The 20,951-nt window shown below is 34.6% G+C and overlaps 1 pseudogene; it reads right to left on the bottom strand.

The window, feature by feature from the left end:
* Positions 1 to 367: 367 nt before the first annotated feature.
* On the bottom strand, positions 368 to 20,909 carry LOC100856273 (annotated as a pseudogene).
* Positions 20,910 to 20,951: the final 42 nt, after the last annotated feature.

Here is a 20,951-nt window from a genome sequence, read left to right as displayed (position 1 = left end):
AAATGACAAATACCCACCATTTGCTTCAACGTGGATGGAACTGGAGGGTATTATGCTGAGTGAAGTAAGTCAGTCGGAGAAGGACAAACATTATATGTTCTCATTCATTTGGGGAATATAAATAATAGTGAAGGAATATAAGGGAAGGGGGAAGAAATGTGTGGGAAATATCAGAAAGTGAGACAGAACGTAAAGACTGCTAACTCTGGGAAACGAACTAGGGGTGGTAGAAGGGGAAGAGGGCGGGGGGTGGGAGTGAATGGGTGACGGGCACTGGGGGTTATTCTGTATGTTAGTAAATTGAACACCAATAAAAAATAAATTAAAAAAAAAGGATGTATTTCTCAAAATTTGCTTTTATATTTTTCTAGACCTGTTGCTTTAATTTCTCCAAGATCTCTTCAGTGGTTGTGGATGCTAATAGCTTCACCACTTTTTTACGAGATTCACCACCCTCATCCAAAACCACTTACTCTTCCTAGCTCCAGGACCTTGGACAGGTACCAAAAGGGCTTGGCATGAGCGTCTCCTTCCGAAGTGGGGGCTGAGATGGCCGTGCTCACAGCTTCCGCTCTCATGTCTGTCACAATGTTTTGTTTGGACCCGGGTTTGGCGTGGATGGCTATGGTGACACCACCTCTGGGGTCCACCACCACAGGACCTAAGCCAGGAGGTGTCCTCTTTAGCTCCTGGCTCTTGCCCTTGTTTGTTGCCCCAGCTCCCTTGAGCATCTCGGCACCTAAGGGGAGCCGATGGGAGGCTCTGTCCCGCGCCCCGTGTCCCTACTGCGCCCTGAGTCCCTACCCGAGCTGCCTCAGCCCACCTCCCAGCCACGGCTTCCCTGCCTGGAAGCCGGTTGGGGGCTGGTTTGGGCATTTGGTTGTTGTTTTTCCAGCTCTTTTAGGTGTAAAGTTCGGTTATTTGTTTGTGATTTTTCTTGCTTCTTGATGTAGGCCTGTATTGTTATAAACTTGTCTCTTATAACCCCTTTTGCTGCATCTTAAAGATTTTGGACTATTGTGCTTCCATTTTCATTTGTTTTCATGTAATTTTTTTATTTCTTCTTTGACTTCTTGGTTAACTTATTCATTTAGTAGCATGTTATTTAATTTTAATTATTGCTTGTCTGGTTGTGGATAACCTTGGATTGATTTTATTGAAAGATCTGTGCCTCCTGGTTATGCATTTCTGTTTCCTTCCCCAGATTCAGGAAGTTTTCAGTTATTATTTCTTCAAATATATGTTCTGCCCCCTTTTCTCTCTTTCCCTCTTTTGAGCTCTCTATAATTCAAGTATTATACTTGATAGAGTCACTGTTACCCTAAGACTATCCCATTGTGTGTGTGTGTATATATATATATATATATATTTTTTTTTTTTTTTTTTTTCTTTTCCCAGATATTCAGTTCAATTACTTTGCATTGCTTTGTCTTCCAGGTCGCTGTTTCACTCTTCTGCTTCCTCTTGTCTGCTATTTATTCCATCTAGTGTATTTTTAATTTTGTTTATTGTGTTCGTCATTTCTGATTGTTTTTTCTCTCTTTGTTAAAGGTCTCACTGATATCTTCCATTCTCTTCTCAAGTCAAGAATTTTTATGATCATTACTTTAAATTCTCTATCAAGTTCATTATTTATATCCATTTCATTTAGTTTTCTTACTGTGGGTTTGTCCTGTCCTTTCATTTGAGACATATTCCTCTCCTCATTTTTTCTACCTCTCTGAGTCAGTTTCTCAGTGTTAAGAAAGTCAACTTCATCTTCTGCTCTTGAAAATAATGGCCTTATGAAGAAGAGGTCCTGTGGTGCCCTGGAGTGCAATGTCCCCTGTTCACCAGAACCTGGTGCTTCAGGGGTGTCTCCTATGGGCTTTGCATACACCCTGCTGTTTTATCTTGGCTACTTTTTTCCTTCAGACTACTTATCTACAGTGACTCTCTTTGCCTACGGTGGGCAGGATTTGGTCCCTGTGTTGTTAGTGGACCATTCTGGAGCCACCTTGGACTTGAGTTAGTCAGACTAGGCTTTTGCTAGAGGTGCAGTAGCATTAAACTGCAGGATACTTTTCTTGTATTGTCACCAGAAAAGTTTTCATTTGTGCATGGGGCTTATAATTACCAACTCTCTGTCCCCAGCTTGCTGCAGGGGCTTCAGTCTGAGTGGTGTGCATGGTTATCTTTCCAAGACAAGAGTCACTTTGGAGTGGTGCTGACCCCTGTCAAGTTCCTGGCACACACATTTAAACTTGTGGCCCCAGTTTAAATGGCCTTTAGCCAAGAGCATATTGGAAGGGGGGTGGTACACAGTGCCTGCAAGATTTCACACTGATGAGAGGGGACCTGCAGTCATTGTGGGACCAGCTTTCCAGGACCAGTCACAGTTTTAACAGGGTACATGCTGGTCTGCTGCAAAAGGAGACATGTTGTTGTTGCTGCCAGAATCAAGGCCAGCCAAGGCAGATCTGTATGGTGTGTGCAGTTTTAAGAAACTGCAGGCTGGACTTCCACAGGTAGGGCCTGCTGCTGTTGCTTAGAATGAAGGCCCTCAAAGCACATGGGTCAGGAGACCTGGGTGGGCACGGTTTATGCTGATCTTCTGGGGCAGAGACCTGCAGTGCAGGGACTGAGGCAAGCATGACTGGAAAGGGTGAATCTGCTGAAGTATGGGACAGTGGGAGTATGGGGCTTGGTTTAAGCTAGTTAGGTAGTGAATGTGAGTGCTAGGCTGGTTCCTACAGGTGGTTGGTGTTGTTTATGCTGGGGGTGGGAAAGGGAAATGGTACTTGCCAACTTCCCTGTTCCTAGAGGAGTCTTCCAGTGATCTCCGCTCCTCAGAGATGCATAAACAACTCTCTCTTTTGCATGCCCCAGGTGCTTTTCAAACTGATGTTTCTGAGCTGTTATCTCCTCAGGCTGTTTGTTGTGCTTTCTCTTTAAGTGTGAGGACTCAGTTTCTTATCACCCTCCAGGCTCTCCTGAAACCAAGCCTGCTGATTTTTAATATTCTAGGCTTTAAGTCACACAGGTTCTAAGAATTCATCAAATTCAGCCTCTCTAATTTTCAAAGCAAATATTATGGGGATTTGTCTTTCCTGTGATGGTGTGTTTCTCTCTTTTGTCCACCCTTGAGGATCCCTCCATCCTGCAGAAGGTTGGGGATCTATTTAGCTCCCCACTATGCTTCTTCCTACTCTCTTCAATGTGGCTTCTTCTCTATGTTTAGTTGTAAAGTTTGTTCTGCGAGTATTCAGGTCATTTTCTGGGTTATTTACAGTGATGTGAGTGTTATCTGGTTGTACCAGGTTGTGGGATGAGATAAGCTTAAGGTCCTCCTATGCTGCCATCTTCCTGTACTTATTTTTTTTCCAGTTTTATTGAGATGTCATTGTTATACAGCATGTATAAGCTTTTGTAAAGGCTAATGACTTGACTTGCATATATTATGAAATAATTACCACAATAAATTTAGTTAACATCCATCATGTCATACAGATAATATGATGAGAACTCCTTGAATCTACCGTTGTTAAAGCTTTCGAATATACCATACAGCAATATTAACTATAGCCATTCTGTTGTACACTGCATCGCTAGTACTCATTGATCTTATTGCTGGAATTTTGTGTCTGTTGACCACCTTCCTCCAATTCTCTTCTCTCCTCTTGCCTCTGATAGCTGCAAATCTGACCTTTTTTTTTTTTTTTTTCCTAAGAGGGATTTTTATTTTTATTTTTATTTTTTATTTTTTGGTTTGTTTGTTTTAGATTCTACGTTAAAGTGAGATCATATATAGTATTTGCCTTTTTTAAAAAAAATCTGATTTATTTCACTTAGCATAATATCTTCAAGGCTGAACCATGTTGTCCCAAATGGCAGGATTTCCTTCTTTTTTTCTGGCTGAATGATATTCTACTGTTCATATATACCACAACTTCTCTACCCATTAATCCATTGATGAATGCCCATGTCTTGGGTATTGTAAATAATTCTGCAATAAACATGGGGGTACAGGGCAGACCTGGTGGCACAGCGGTTTAATGCCGCCTTCAACCCAGAGCATGATCCTGGAGACCCGGGATCGAGTCCCACATTGGGCTCCCTGCATGAACCCCGCTTCTCCCTCTGCCTTTGCCTCTGCCTCTCTCTCTCTCTCTCTGTGTATCTCATGAATAAATAAAATAAAATCTTAAAAAAAAAAAAACATGGGGGTACAGATATCTCTCCAACATAGTGTTTCTATTTCCTTTGGATATATTTCCAGAAGTGGAATTACTGAATTATATGGTAGGTTCTACAAGGGCAAAAATACTCTATCTTCTATATCATTATTATGTCATCTTTATTCTTAAATAAATGCACATCATACTCCAAAGATCAAAATTACTGTCTTTGTTTTATATATTATCTGAGTGATCTTGCTTTACATAGAAGATATTTTCATCCTGTTAGGATGAGTAGCACCATTATAAGTTCTTACCTGAAAATAAATTGCTCAACCAGCCTAAGCATATTCACTTTGATTTATTTACATTGTATTTTAACTAAAGCGTCCTGCGTATTATTACCTGGCCCATATCATCATTCTTAGATCTTATCAATTCTGACCAAAATCCATTTTGGTCAGAATACACACCAATATAGGCCTGTATGTATGCACAGGCACTGTCTCTGTCTCTCCCTCCTCATCTCTTTCTAATCATGGAAGAAAGAAATTCATAAAATTGGGGATCATATTCTAGAATATTCTTTCTATTTGATTTTAGATAAGTTTCATAAACTCATTAAGACCTCATTCTCTTATCCTAAATAGCAATGTTCACCTATCTTAGTGGGTCCTGTGAGATAGGCATTAGAAAAAGTTTTATAAAGTGTAATGGACTGTAGAAATGTTCATTTGAATTATATTGACATACTTATATGAGACATATAATGTATATCCATAATTATATTTTCAAAATTATTGCTTCTCAATTAAGAATAAGCTGTTTTATAACTTCTTTTATTTAAAAAGTTAAGTTGACATACATTGCAGTTATTATTTAATTTTTCCAGTTAAATTTAACTTTGCTATAGTTGACTAGACAATAATTATAGAAGACACTTTGCATATTGTAAATCATGACAGGTACAGGTGGGTTTTTTTTTAATGTGTATTTGTTTTCCTTCATTCTTTTATTGAAACAAGACAATTCTCAAAATTTGTCTCTAACATGTTTGATAATATATATTTAGAGGGAAATTCATTTTTCTCATGTGCCCTTAGTGAAGTTCTATTTGTATAAGAATACCAATTTTTAGTTTTACTGTTAACCTCATTGGAGAATGAGTGAATTATCAATCTTCTAATGGGGGGGGTACATTAAAAATAGCATTCTTCTTTCCCTTTACCTCTTTTCCTCCCCCTCCTTTTTTCTAATGCTATATATATATAGTATATATAGTATATATATGTATATATACTATATATATACATATATATATTATGTATATATATATAATATTCCTGTCATTTTCTTTCTCTTTCTTTCCCTCTTTTGCCTTATAGTATAAGGTGGGAACCATCTGTAAGCTATGTTACTATGCAGATGAAACTTTTTCTCAGGGTCTCTATCCTATCCAATGATTACTCGCTGTAATTCAACAATCTCAGTTTCACAATTTTAACTAATTAAACTCATTAATAACAATTTTTCTGATCCTCAATTAGTTCCAAACTCAGTGTGTTTGTGCACACACATCTGCATGCATACATGCGTGCCTGGTGGTTGGTTAGAGGAAGTGGCATGACTGATAAATCTAAAACACAAACTTTGTATTAATCTAGCTGCTAATTGATTTTAAAAATCCAACCACAAAGAGAGACAAAAGATCTCCTCTCAGATTAGTGGTCTTATTGATTACAAATTTCACATTTTGGGGTGCCTGGGTAGCTCAGTCGATTAAGCATCTGCCTTGGATTTAGGTCATGATCCCAGGGTCCTGGGATTGAGCCCACCTTGAGCTCCTGGCTCAGCAAGGAGTCTGCTTCTCCCTCTCCATCTACTATGCCCCCCCCACCTACTCTCTTTCTCTCTCTCACCTTCTCTCTCTCTCAAATAAATACAATCTTTAAAAAAAAGAAAATTCATGTTTTGTAAGGCATTCAAGAATTTTCTGGAGAAAAGTTTGTCTTTCTTTTCTTTCTTAACTATTACTGCTTTTATAAGGCACCACTATAATAGCTTACATGCCTTAATTTTCTATCTCTTAAAATGGATGACTTCTGCTCTGCTTTTTTAGTGAGTTTCACTTCTGTTAGTGTTTATTTTATCACATCAGGTGACACTTATCTAATTTACAGAATACTTTCTTAATACTGTTTATTTAGAAGAGATGTTAGTGGGGAATAATCATCCAACCTCACTTACACTCATAGTATGCCAACAAAAGCTCCACAGATGTTCATTTATTTAATCCTATTTTACAGATATACATGGAGATCGCCCTTGGAATTAGTAAACAAATTTGAGATCCTCTTAAATAAAATAAGGGCATTTCTATTTAAATTTAATCTTCTGCCTATAAAATATAAAGACTATGATGTAAAACAGAAAGCTTTATTTACATAGACATTTGAAGTGTTATATGTTGCAGAATAATCAGTTCTTAGTAATACAATATGGATACAATTTATGACTGATCAAAATAATTCCTAATAAGATACTTCATATGGAGAATCAATTATTCAATTATGATTTTGACATATGCAATATAATGGTTGTATACCTGTTGAAGCTATAAAAACTAGAAAAAATATTTAGAACAGCATAAATAAGAAATATGGTCTTGAATTTTATATTATTTTAAAAATTTTATTTATTCATGAAAGACATAGAAAGAGAGGCAGAGACATAGTCAGAGGGAGAAGCAGGCTCCCTGTGGGGGGCCTGATACAGGACTCGATCCCAGAACCCAGGGATCACACTCTGAGCCAAAAGGAGAGCTCAACCCCTGAGCCACCCAGGCGTCCCCCAAAATTTTCTTTAAAAAGTTTTCTCTGGGCCCAACAAAACAAATCTCAGTAAACACATAAACATTTCTGTACCTTATGATAAACAAAAAATTAAAGCACCAAAAAATGGTGGCTTATTGAAGACAAAACACTTGTAACATTGACAACCCCAAACTATAGCATCTATAAATTAAGAGCTTGCACATCATAAAGGAGAGTACTCATAATAAATGCATCAACAAACTCTTTAGAAAAAGATAATTTTCCAATAATAAATTTAAAAAGGTTAAAATTCAAAAGTAATAGTTAATTTACAAATTAATTATAAAATTATATTTTTCTATTGATGAGAAACAAAGATTATTTATTTTTCTACATAATTTATAATCATACATCATGAAATCAGCAATTGTAGGAAAACTGTATGCTTGCATACATTTTTTATCTTTCTCTGCCAATATAAAATAAGTGATAACATTTAGAAGCTAATCAATAATTTAATTTTAGGAATTCATTCTACAAGCATAATAAATGAAAAGTAAAATATTTTGTACTATTTGTAAAAGTAAAAATTTGGAAAGAGATACATGTTTAATAGATAACATAAAACTTGGGGAAGTAATGATTAGAGGTCAATTAGGCTATGCTTTTTCTTAAGAGTTTCTGATGATGTGAGGAAGTCATTTTTAAATAGAAATTAAAAAAGGAAAGGAAAAAGTAAAAACAAATTTCCAATTTGAGACTATTTAGACTAAAAGAGATTGCACACCTACACATTTAAATCTAATCAGTATCTAATTATTTGGAATATCAAAGTATACGTTTATTATGCTTTTTTATGATTTTCATAAATGAATATATATAACATTCTACCCACAAAAAAGGTATTCTTAAAAATGAAATACAGCAAAAAAAGTTTCCTCTATAGTAATTTAGTTTTGATTTCTGGATTACTTTATAATTTATGGCTTTTATTTTATCTTTATATATCCACTATAATGCAGAAAATATTTTATAAAAAAAAAACAAATCAAAAGCCTTTGCATTTCAAGCATAAATAGTTCTTGGAATCATCAAGCTGAGGTGTCTTCTTTCTGGGAAATGTATATAAAGAAAGAAAATTAAAATAATCATAAATATACATTGATGGAAGTGTTGCTTTGACTGAACCCCAGTTGCATGGATCTCATAAGCCTCTTATGTAAATAAAGCCTTTATATTCAAGTTATTTGATTTCTTTTTTTCATTTGCCTTCAATCATATAAACAAAAGCTTTTTGTCAAATAATGTCATTCCTGCCAGTTTACACGAATCAAATGAATAATTGATCCTCATGTTACACCACAGGGAGTTTCTTTCTTGGCTTGTATTTTTTTACAATAGAACTGAGGATTTTGTGAGGCAATTGAATCAACTATTTGCTGCCTTGTCTCTCATATGAGCTGTGTTACACAAATTGTATTTATTGGGGAGTTATAAATGACACCCTGATAGGTTCATGAAAAAAAATCACATTTTTAACTTTTTTACATTCCTAACAGGAGAAATCAGAACATGAATAAGTAAATAAAGCAGGATGCTTTAAAAACAATATATTAGAAAATATCTCTGTTTTGAAATTTCAATTTCTGATCTTTTTTTAGCAGAGAACTATTGTCTTCTTTATTTACCATAATTATCTGCAAAGCATTAACATCTCAGAGTTTTTGCTTAGATTCATATTTGAAAAGATAGATGTGTAGTACTACCAGTAGTAACTGATGCAGGCAGGCTGGGTCTGAATACCTGGAGGGGGTTCCAAAGGATCAGCCAAGATGGTGCTTGGCATCAGGCAGGATAGAAATCAAATGCAATCCAGCAAAAGTGAAGGCAGAGTTTACTGAATAGAGTAAGTGACAGGTAGAGAATAGTAGATGGAATGTCTTGGAGACTCAGAAAAGAAAGGAGAATGAGTCTCTTTATTGTTTGGGGTTAGGGGTTTGTATTGGAAAGAGATTTAGGCTATGTGTTCCCCCTTGAAATGGGAACCTAACTACTTTGACTTATTCGGAGGCACTATATAAAACATGGGTAGATATACAGAACACAAGTAGAAAAGCAGCAGAGATGGAGCTATTATTGTAAAATAGTCTCTTGAGCTTTTCTACCTCAACTTGGGCTCAGACTGTCTTAGATACTCCCAGAAACATTTGAGAGGTGCAAGGGATACTAGTTGGCAATTGGGAAAATTGATCAAGGAAAGGAGCCTTCTGAATATCTCTCAATGATTTTAGCACAAATCTGTGATTACACATTGTAAACATCATTGCTGTTTTTGATTTGTTGTTCCATATATAGAAGCCCATTTCCTCTTGCTCACAAATCAGATTATATTTCTTTCTCTTCTTGTTATTCCTTGCTAGATTTTTAAAAGATTATTTAACTAAAGGAAACTTTTAAGATGACATTATACACCCACAAGAAGAGCTTGTGAAATGAAGCCTGATTAAATTATCTTTCTTAGTGAAAACAAATCTTACATAAATTATTTTGTGCAAAAAATATTTCAGGGTATAGTTCCATTTTTAAGTAGTTATTCAAGAATAAAGCTTAAAAATAAGAAGAGCACCTGGGTTTTCAGTTGGTTAAGCATTTGACTCTTGGATTTGGTTCAGGTCATGATCTCATGGCTTGTGATGTGGAGCCTTGAGCTGGGCTTCATGCTCATCAGGAGTTTGCTTGGATATTCTCTCCTTCTGCTCCTCCCCACCAATGAATCTTAAAGTCAATCAATCGATTGATCAATCAGGAAACTGCCAAACTCTCTTTCAAATTGCCTGTAACTTCTCACCAACCATGTTGGTTTTAGTTTCTCCATCTCCTCGTCAGAACTTGGTATTGTCAGTTTTGTTTTTATCTATTCTAATAAGTAGGTAGTGGTATCTCATTTCTATTTTAATTTGTATTTCTCTAGTAATTAATGATGTTGTGTATTTTCATGTTTATTTGACACCCATAAAGTGTATCCTCTTTGTCAAAATGTCTCTTCGTATATTTGTAATATATCTATTTGTATCATCTTATTGTTGATTTTAACAGTTATTTATATACTCTGGATTTATATCCTTAGTCATAAATGTGATTTATATATATTTTCTCCCAGTCTTCACTTTATCTTTCTATTTTCTTAACAGTGTGGCTATGCAAACTTTTTAAAATTTAGATAAGATTCAAGTTATTTTTTTCTTTCATGCATATTTTTGGTGATATAATTAGTCTTTGCTGAATCTAAAAGCACATATATTTTCTTTTATGTTTCATTCTAGAAATTTTAATAACTTCTAAATCAATATTCCAGTTTTGCATTTGGAGGTTCAATTGTTTCTATACATTTTGTTGAAAAGGATATTCTTTTCTTATTAAATCTAGCCAACTTGTACCTTCATTATAAATCAGGTGATTATGTTTGTAGGGAGGGGCTTACTTTTGGCCTTTAATCAAATCCATTATCTAAATTTCAGTCCTTACACTAAGAGGTGGATTGCTTCACTTTTCCATACAATGATGACAGTTAAATTATCTATGTTAAAAGAGAAACTGAGGCATATTAAAAATTTTAAGAGTTTATTTGAACAAAAATGAATTGGAATCAGGCAGCGCAAAACCAGAAGTAGTTAGGAGTGGTCCACTCCAAGCTGGAGAAAGACTCTAGTAGAGAGATGACAAAAACAAAGCAAGGAAATTATGTGATTGACTGTAGCTTAAAGCCTTTTAGCTGCTTGTGATTGATTGTCCTTAGGTTTCAATTCATAACCCAGAGGCACTTAGAGGCTTAGATTTTGATTTGCTTGCACAGGCTGCCATGGCATTAGAGCCACCTCAGTATAATGGCCTCTATGTTTAATTAATTTAACACCTACCTTACATTGTGAAGATCAAAGGAATTAATACATTCGAAGAACTTCTGATCAGCAGCTAGCATATAGTGAATGCACTATATATGTTAGTTTATCAAACAAAATATCTGACTTCAAATCAGTAGACTGTCTCTCATCTCTCCTTTATGCTCTGGAATTCCCAGTATTTATTAGACAAGTAAGAGACAGATATGTAAGTAATCGCATATATGTTAAAAACAAATTATTGGAAAAATATGTTACTAACGTTTGTTTATGATTGGCAATTTGTAGTTAGAGGCACCTTGTAATAATCTCAGAAAACAAGAATTTCTTTCTTTTTTAAGATTTTATTTATTTATTCAAGAAACAGAGAGAGAAACAGAGAGACAGGCAGAGGGAGAAGCAGGCTCCATTCAGGGAGCCCGAGGTGGGACTAAATCCCGGGTCTCCAGGATCACGCCCTGGGCTGAAGGCAGGCACTAAACTGCTAAGCCACTTGGGCTGCCCAGAAAGCAAGAATTTCTCAGAGAACAGTTTGAGAAATGCCCTCCAGTAGGTATGGTACGTAAAAATGATTAGCTTCGAAAGTTTTGCCATGCAGCATAAAAAAGAGAAATAAAGATATAGGCCTTATTCTGTATTTCTGTCTATAGAGAATGTTTCTTTGGGGACACACAGGGTTTGTCATTCACTTGCATCTGGAGAGAACCCAGTTCTAAACATAACTTGAATTTCCCTTTGAATGTAAAAGGGCTGTGCAATTTACATTTTTCCATATTTCCGTGTTTCTCAGCACACCAGGCTTCCATTCATCAAAGTAGGATAATTTTTCATATTGACCATAGCAGAAAACAAGTGTTGCTTCTTCCGTGGCTTCTATTACCTGTCTCTAATCTCTCTTCAGCACAACCCTCAAGCATTATCAGCCTTAGAAGAGAGTAAATTGAAAAATCAAAGAACGATTTTTAAAATCTCTGTGCAGCAGCTCTAAACACCGAATACCAACAAGGGGCCTCCCTGTACTTTTTTCTCTGTCATGAGGTTTGGCGATAAAAGCATGCCTGTGAGGGACAAAGGGACTCAAGCTCTCAGGGAGTAGAGCTCTCTATTCAGATCACAGACCTCTGGGTGATTGACAGGGGTTTCCACTCCCCTCTGTTCTTGGGCACCCAGCACACCCACATGTAGTCCCTCTGTCCCTTGTAGGTTTGCTTCCTCAGCAAGGATTTTTAGGACACATCAGTGAGTCCATAATTTGATATGTAATGCTAAAAGTCTTGGTAAAAATGATACTGTTAATAATTATTCTCCTTCATTATTCTAGGAAATTCATTCAGCAACAGTTGACAACAAACGGGCATCATCTTCCATTATTCTTATTAAGAATGTTCTTATTAAGAATTTTCGCACATAGTTATGTGAGAAAACATTTAAAAACAATGTATCTTTGAACACTTTATTCTAATAGTCCATGGTTCTGCTATGGCAAATATCAGTGAGTGAAATCTCTAGAATATGGTATTAGTAACAGGTTTGAAAAGATTAAATACATTTGTGTAATCTCTTACAAGGTGTATTAACATTTATTTGTTGTGATATAGAAAAACATCTTAGATTGCACCCAGTATAAATGAACGACATGCCACTTAGAAACTGAGAAAGTGTGAAAGAAAGAGCTCTACGGAAGATGGGGGCATTAAGAGCATTATTGAAGATTAAACAATGTAATACAATGTTCGTGTGTGTGTGTGTGTGTGTGTGTGTGTGTGTGTGTGTGTTTTAAGCCTCTAGATTACTTTTGAAAAAAAAAAAACACATGTGAGAATGAATAGATCAAGGCAATTTTTAAAAACCTCTTTATTGAGGTATGATTAACATATAAAAAGCTGTGTATTTAATGTTCACAACTTGGTGAGTTTGAAGCAAGGTTTCTGCAAAACCATCACCACAATCTATGCTCTAAACATATTCATCGACTCCTAAAGTTTTCTCCCACCCACAAAATGATTTTTAGACACAGGGTGTGTATTTTATATATATTCTTTTCTTGACTATGAACATATATGCACATAGTATGCAGACACTACGTGGATCTCTAATATTATTTCCCTTCCCAAGATACCGAATATATTGATAACTGCAACTAATAATAAACCAAAGGACAAAAGTCAAGATGAAATCTCTCAAAAGGTGTCTTAAAGGGTTAACATATTAGTATTTACTTTTATTAATTACACATATTCCATAAACTCTGAGGGTGAGGATGACACAAACAGAAGGCTAGCACTGATTTTTTTTTTGGAAAAAAAATACTCTATAAATTACAGATATTTACATTATGTTACATGTTGAATTGTGTCCTTTAAAATGGTATATGGAAGTCCTAATCCTTGCATCAATGAAAATGACTTTACTTGGAAATAAGGCACTTGCAGATATAATCAAGTGAAGAGGAGACCATGCTGGATTAGTGTGGGTCCTAAATCAATCACTGGTATCCTCCTAAGAGGAGACAAAGAGATACAGACACACATATGATGACAAACAGAGATGGGAGTGATGCGTCTTTAAGCCAAGGAATGTCAAGTGTTGCCAGCAACTACCAGAAGCAAGGAGAAATGCTCATAACAGATTCTCCCTCAAAACAAACACCTTGATTTCAATTTTCTGGTTCCCAGAACTGTGAGAGAATAGATTTCTGTTGTGGTAAACCATCTAGTTTGTAGGATATTGTTACAGAAACTCTTGGAAACTAATATACTGCTTTTTAAACTATAATACTATAGTAACAGAATCTATAAAACATAATTATGAAAATTAAAAATAGCTGAAATTACAAAATCCAGAAGGAACTGTAACATTTATCTGACCAGATTGTCTTTTGTTAAAATTTTCTTTAGCTTTGTATGTTTTATATGTTTGCCACATTTGTAGTAGTTAAGTTTATTAATAATTTCCTTTGTAATTTATTGATTTTTTGTATCATAATAAAAGGGCTTTCCCTTTATAAAATATAATTCACTTAAATACTTTTACTGTTTCATTTTTATATTTAAATGTTACATCTTTTCCTTCTCCCTTTCCTTCTTTCCTTCCTTCTTGTAATATAATGAGAAAAGCCAAACTTTATGCTTCAACCAGCAAAAAGTCTCAATATTCTCTATAGTATTTAATATTTTCTCAAATGACTTAAACTGCCTTTTTTTATATCCTACATTATATATGACAATGACTTTCTTTTATGCTTTTTATTCTGTTTAATTGATCTTCTTCTCTATTACTGAGAGGATGCTTTTTAATATAAATATGTAATATTTATGTATCTGGAGTCTTTATTCATTGTTACCTTTTTTGTTTCATATTCACTCAATTTAATAAGTGTAATATTTCAAATAAAATTTGGAATTACTTTTTAAAAAAGCATTATGATTTAATTTTAATAATATATTTAGTTCATATAATCAGAAAAATAAAAATAATAATAGCAATTATTAGAAGATATTTCATTATATGTGTTCTAAAATTTGTGTGATCTATTTACCTATTCTTAGCAAGAAAAAATTAACACAGCAAAAATTCACTATTCCTACAATCATATGTAATGTCATCCCAATCTTACTCTTCAGTTAACTGAATCCATATCATATATGCTGTTTTTCTCTATGGATACATCATCCATCTGCATCTACTTAATCATAACAGTCTCGCATCTCTACACACAGATGAGCCATGATATTACCAAATATGTTTCCCTCAAATATGACAATTCCCTCAAAACTGTCTACATAATTGTCATCATAGATTTTATAAAAATTTAAGTAGTTTACTGATTATAATTGCTTTTCTGATTTGGTTAAAGTACCCTCTTAAATTTTTTTCTATTTATTTCTCTGTTGTCCTTCACTTTGTTTCCATATTTTGGAACAAAGCAAACAATAAATATGATTTTATTTAAGTACTTTGTAATTGATTAATTTTTCAAAGTAGAATAACTGAATGATGTCTACATTTGAAATACATATTTCAATTTTTGATGTATTGCTATAATATATATATAGCTATAATGCATCTTTGAATTGCAAATTGAGCATCTATTATTAAATTGAGCATCTATTACTTATCAATTTTAAAAACATTTTCTTTTTTGTAATAACAATTCATCTCTGCCATTTTTATTATATGTATTCATTTACTCATTACTAATAAATAACTTAGAAATTTTGTCTGCTATGATACAATATTTTTGTTCTATTTTTGTCCATTGACAGATCTATTCTCATCAAATATCTTTTTAAAAAAATTTATTTATCCATTCTTGAGAAACACAGAGAGAGAGGCAAAGACATAGGAAGAAGGAGAAGCAGCCTCTTCACAGGGAGCCTGAAGTGGGACTCCATCCCAGGACCTGGGATCACGACCTGAGCCGAAGGCAGGCGCTCAACCTCTGAGCCATCCCGGCACCCAAATATCTATTTTTTAAATAGATTATTGATTTTAAGTCTTGCCTAGAAAAGACTTTCTATATTCAAATAATTCATACAGTATCTTAGAATTTCCTTGTAACATTTTCATGCTTTTAAAAATATTTAAATAATTTATTCACCTGGATTTTAGTTTTGACTGTGATGAAGGCTGGGAATTCATTCTTCTCCTCTGTTGAATACCATGTATCTGCTACCATTGATGAAAGTGTTTGTCATTTTCCACTGAATCAAACTTGCTGCATTCATCTCTGTTAATATGTCATATTTGGGAATTTAGTTCTGATTTCTCTGTTTCGTTTGATTGGTTTGTATATTTTACATTAACACTAAGTTAATTTGATTAGTGTCTACTCTCTGTATTTTAATATCTTTTTATTTAAAAAGAAAACAATTTTTTAAGTAGGCTCTACACTCAACATGAGGCCTGAACTCACCACCCTGAGAGCAAGAGTCACATGCTCTACTGACTAGGCCAGTCTGACTCCCCTACATTTTAATATCTTTTTAAGGAAATGCTCCACTAAGTGGTTTAATAACATTACCATTTATTCTTATTTATTCTCAATTTTTGTTGCAGATATTTCTGCTATACTCTGTCACTTTCTTTTGATCTAACTTTAATCATGTATATTAGATGATCCTTGGGAATTTAGACTTACCTGTCACTGTCAGACCCTAGACAAAATCAAGGTCTTATCTAAGATTTTTCTTCAGCTCCTGAACTTTTGCAACACCTACAGCTTATTTGGCCCTAGTTTTGTGCAGTCCTGACTTAATGCTCCTTGGAGCCATCCTTAAAGAACAAAGGAACAAAGATGGTGGAGAATCACTCCAGGCCCCTAGCAATCTGATGCACAGTTCTCCATACTTTTTAGGTCAGCCCAGTGATTGCCTTCCCCCCCCATGCCCAGGATCCACAAACATAAACTATTATACTATGAATACTTTTTTTTCCCTTTCTTCATTACCCCTCTTTCTTCACTCTTGCTTCCAAAAATCATGTCCCAGATAAACTTACTGTACTCAAATCTTCCTCTCAAGTTTTTGTTCAAGTGAATAAAACTAAAGCAGTTTTAAGATCATTCGATTTAATTACATGAAAATCTCAGGATTCTATTGGGATTCCATCAAATAAATACATATATTAATTGAGAACTTATATTTTTATGATGATATCTAAGTATTTTCTATAAATAACTTTACATTGTTTTTATATATTGTTTTATGTCTGCTAATGGCTTTATAATTGTTTCATGTAGATGTCTTTTCTGAGTATTTCTTCATGAGTTTTTTTTAAGTACGTATATTTCATTTTTGCCAATGGAATATTTTCATTCATTTTACTCTTGATATTTAGGGTTAAATTAAGACAAAATGTCCTCATTCTAGCAAACCTAATATGGGAATTTTCTAGGTTTTCATCTTTTCATTTAGCAAAACAAGGAGATTTTATATTTTCTGAAGTTGATGTAAATCACTTTGTTTTCATCTTGTATTTGCCAAATTCTCCAAAGAAATGTTAAACCATAAAGGCGATAGTAGTTGTCCTTGTCTAGATAATTATTTTAAACAAAGTAGTTCATTATGTCATCAATTTTCATGCACCTTCTTTTGGGTTATTGGTTACAGTCTTTATTATACCTGCCTAATTGCTTTCTAGTCCAGTGATAGTAAAGGGTTTATATTATGTTGCTCTGTTGAATTTTATCAAATGTTCTTGCAGTATCTATTGATAGGATGCAATGATTTTTTTTCCTCTCGTTTATTTTTGATGTAATTAATTTACTGAGAGGCAGCTGGTCTACTAAGAATATTGATATGCTTTTTTCAAAGTCTCCATAAAATACCAGACAGGGCCACATACCATAAAGTTTGGGTACTCTTTTAAAGGTTATATTTTATATTCTAAACCAGAAAACTATATATGGGGTTGAGATATCATAGTTAGTGTTCATGGACCTGAGAATGATGGAAATAGAAATGGGTCGTTTCACCATTATATCTAATAATCCACTTATACATTTTTTTCTTCTCCTCCTAAATCTTTAGACTTTGTTTATCCAGAGGACTTTCTACTCAGGAAGATGCTTTCACTAGAAGACCCAGCAATGATTTCATAGAACAGATATCAAGTTTTCCTCCTACAAAATATAAATTCCTCATGTCATTGAACAAACAGGGCACGATGGAGATTACTGAATTAAATAAAATGACCTTAAAATTGCTTTAGTTTTATTCACTTGAACAAAAACTTCAGAGGAAGATTTGAGTACAAGTAAGTTTATTTTGGACATGATTTTAGGAAGCAAAGGAAGTGGGATTGAATAGTAGGAATATATCTGGAGTCTAGGGAACTATTTGGGATAACTGAGTACTTCCATACCAGTGGCAAAAATTAATAAACAGCTACAGTTCATCTAAGCAATACCCTCAACACTCAGATATTTCATACATAATCATTTGAGGTACTTCATCAGTTAAAAATCACTGATCAACTGAAGGAGCTATTTTAGAATTTAGGGCATATGAATTAAGCAGTAAAAGAACATCATAAATAAGATTATGACAAAGTACAAAAATAAAGAATATAACGGTTATCTATATACTTTGACCTTATTTGTTTTGGTTTTGTATATAAAGCAACTATCTTTTTTTTCCTGTTATTCTTCTTACCAGTTATATTATATATATAAAGATTTTTATTGTTATTTATTATATAACTTATTCTTTAAATTATAGCATATGTAGGGGGCATTGTAGTTAACTAGAAGCAGAATAATTCTTATCCAGAAAGAACTACAAAGACTGATGTAACTGCTTGTCCATTTTGGGGAAAGATTGAGCTTCCTTCCTTTCTTCCTTCCTTTCTTCCTTCCTTCCTTCCTTCCTCCCTCCCTCCCTCCCTCCCTCCCTCCCTCCCTCCCTCCCTTCCTTCCTTCCTTCCTTCCTTCCTTCCTTCCTTCCTTCCTTCCTTCCTTCCTTCCTTCCTTCCTTCTTTTTCTTAAGCAAAAAATGCATTGTTACTGTCATTATTGTTGTGTTAAAATTTAGGGATAAGCAAATGGATATATTTAAATATTCAGTAGACAGTGGCTATACTGTACTGCATGTAATCAGTTGACATTTGGTACCAATTTCTACTTCTTTCTAGTAAGTTTTCATTAAGAGCAGAGGCTGGACAGGTAAAACAAAACCTCTCATCCTCCTTTGCAACATTATTTAGATGCAAATAAGTTTCCATTAAGTGAATTCACTTGCCAAACTTGTGCTACATGCTTTGCTATGTGCAGCTTTGTCTATTTCTGTTCCTGCAAAGGTTGAGGACACTTGACCCTTGGGAGAACACTTTCAGTGGCAACAGCAGCCAGATCTAAAGATCATATCCCCTAAGCTTGTAGCACAAGGCAGTGACATCACACATAGCCTCCTGAATTCCACCCCATCCAATCCTTTTCCTTAAACCTACTTGCTTCTGTTAAATCCCATATCCTTAAACATGAAAACAGTTATTTTTGTTTTTATTTCTGTTTGATTGTTTGCTTTTGCAATGATACAGACTCATTGGAGATAGGAAAAGGAAAAAAATAAATCGGGGAAAAGGAAGATTAAAAACCACAAATGTTTACAAAATGCTTTAACTCATGAAGGGAGATGGGCAGCCTGGATCGCTCAGCGGTTTAGCACCGCCTTCAGGCCAGGGCCTGATCCTGGAGTCCTGGGTTCGAGTCCCACATCAGGCTCCCTGCATGCAGCCTGCTTCTCCCTCTGCCTGTGTCTCTGACTGCCTCTCTTGCTCTGTGTCTCTCATGAATAAATAAATAAAATCTTAAAAACAAAAACATGAAGAGAGAGAGTGGAAGAACTGAATGGTAATGGAGGGAGAATAATGTATTTTATGAGGGGAAATGGTTGGAATATTGCTTACAAATAAGAATAAAGTTATGTATGTTTGATTAAGAGTGCTAGAGAAAGGATAGAAGCTATCGATTGAATTAAAAAACTGGCAAACCTCAAATCAATTCACAGAAAAAGTAAAATAATCATCATTTTATATTTTTGTCATATATTTTTAGTCATTTATTTATTTATTTTTCTTGAGGTTTAGATGTTTCTGGTACTTGATTCTCCAGGTCACTTATTTGAATCTCAGAAGAAATTATTTAGATCTGTATGTTTGCTACTAAAATATTTTCTTTAGGAACACATTGTTTTTCAGCTTTTTGAGTTTTTAATATTGGATTTATTTAAGTAAATGCATTGGAGTTATTCAGTTTGATCCTTTCATCTCAAAAGTAAGTGAAAGCTAAATGAATAAAAAATGTAACAAAGTGAGATTTGGATATTAAGATTCACTTGTAGAAATATGTTAGTCCATCACATAGTAATGCATAAAAGGCAGTTTATGCATTAATATGCAACCCGTTCCCTTAGAGCATTTACTTTTCTTTTTTTAAAAGATTTTATTTATTTATTCATGACAGACACAGAGAGAGAGAGAGAGGAGCAGAGATACAGGCAGAGGGAGAAGCAGGCTCCATGCAGGGAGCCCGAGGTGGGACTCGATCCGGGTCTCCAGGATCACACCCTAGGCTGAAGGCGGTGCTAAACCACTGGGCTACCAGGGCTGCCTGAGCATTTACTTTTTAAAAAAGTAATTGTCAGTCTTTTCTCTGCCCCATATGAGCTATAAGTCACTTTAAAAATATCCTTCTTGTTTTATAACTGAGGATTGTCTTTCTCAAGTACTGAGAGCCATCTCTTTGAAATATAATAATCAAAGAAGATAATGCCCCTATCTCAGGGTCTCTATTGGATGGTTTTGGTGGATGCCTTGCTACAAGCTGTAAATGACCTCCAGTTGGGAAGATATGAAGAAGTTTACTTTTGTTTTGGAAAAGGCCAATTGACAAACACAGGCGGACTGTGATCCTCCTGCTGCAAATATTAAAAACATTTCAGCTCTTTGTTTCAATAGAGTTGAACTCATATTCTGGATTCTCTGCCCAATTAGAATACTCTCAATAAAATCTTTTTTGCTTTGACAGAGTTCATTTATTAACAGATATTAATGCTAATTACAGGATTATAGACCTTTCATTTCCATATGCTATGGAAATGAAGAAAAAATTGACTGTAATTCTTCCTTCTATCCTTTGTTTATTCCTGGAAAAATACTGACAAGATTTGTTTGTTTGCTTGCCCAATATTTACTCTACTTTTTTTCTAGTGCATTGAATGAGCTGGTCTTGATAAAATACAAGCTAAAGCAAATTTATTTGGTTTTACAGGTGATCCCTTTAAGTTGTTCCTTTGATATGCTTTTTTATTTTTTCTTTTAAACATCTGGATGAAATTTTGGCCTTTTGGAATAAGTCTCAGGTAATAAACAAACCCAGCTGACTTTCAAATTCCCTTACTCTCATCCATCACCCAAGTTGATACAACATTCAACTGGAAGGTGATGGTGATCTCTTCTCCTGCCCTCTCCTTCCTTCCCTCTTGCAAGATGTTGTCGGTAGTACCTCTGGGGTTAGGCCTAAAGGGACAGGTTTTAGACATCTAGACGAAACGCAATCCAGCAGATCATGGGCACCAAACATG

The sequence above is a fragment of the Canis lupus genome, chromosome 11, assembly GCF_011100685.1.
Source record: "Canis lupus familiaris isolate Mischka breed German Shepherd chromosome 11, alternate assembly UU_Cfam_GSD_1.0, whole genome shotgun sequence".
NCBI classification, from domain to species: Eukaryota; Metazoa; Chordata; class Mammalia; order Carnivora; family Canidae; genus Canis; species Canis lupus.
Note: the sequence above shows the minus strand (reverse complement) of the source record. Positions and strands in the feature narration are given on the sequence as shown.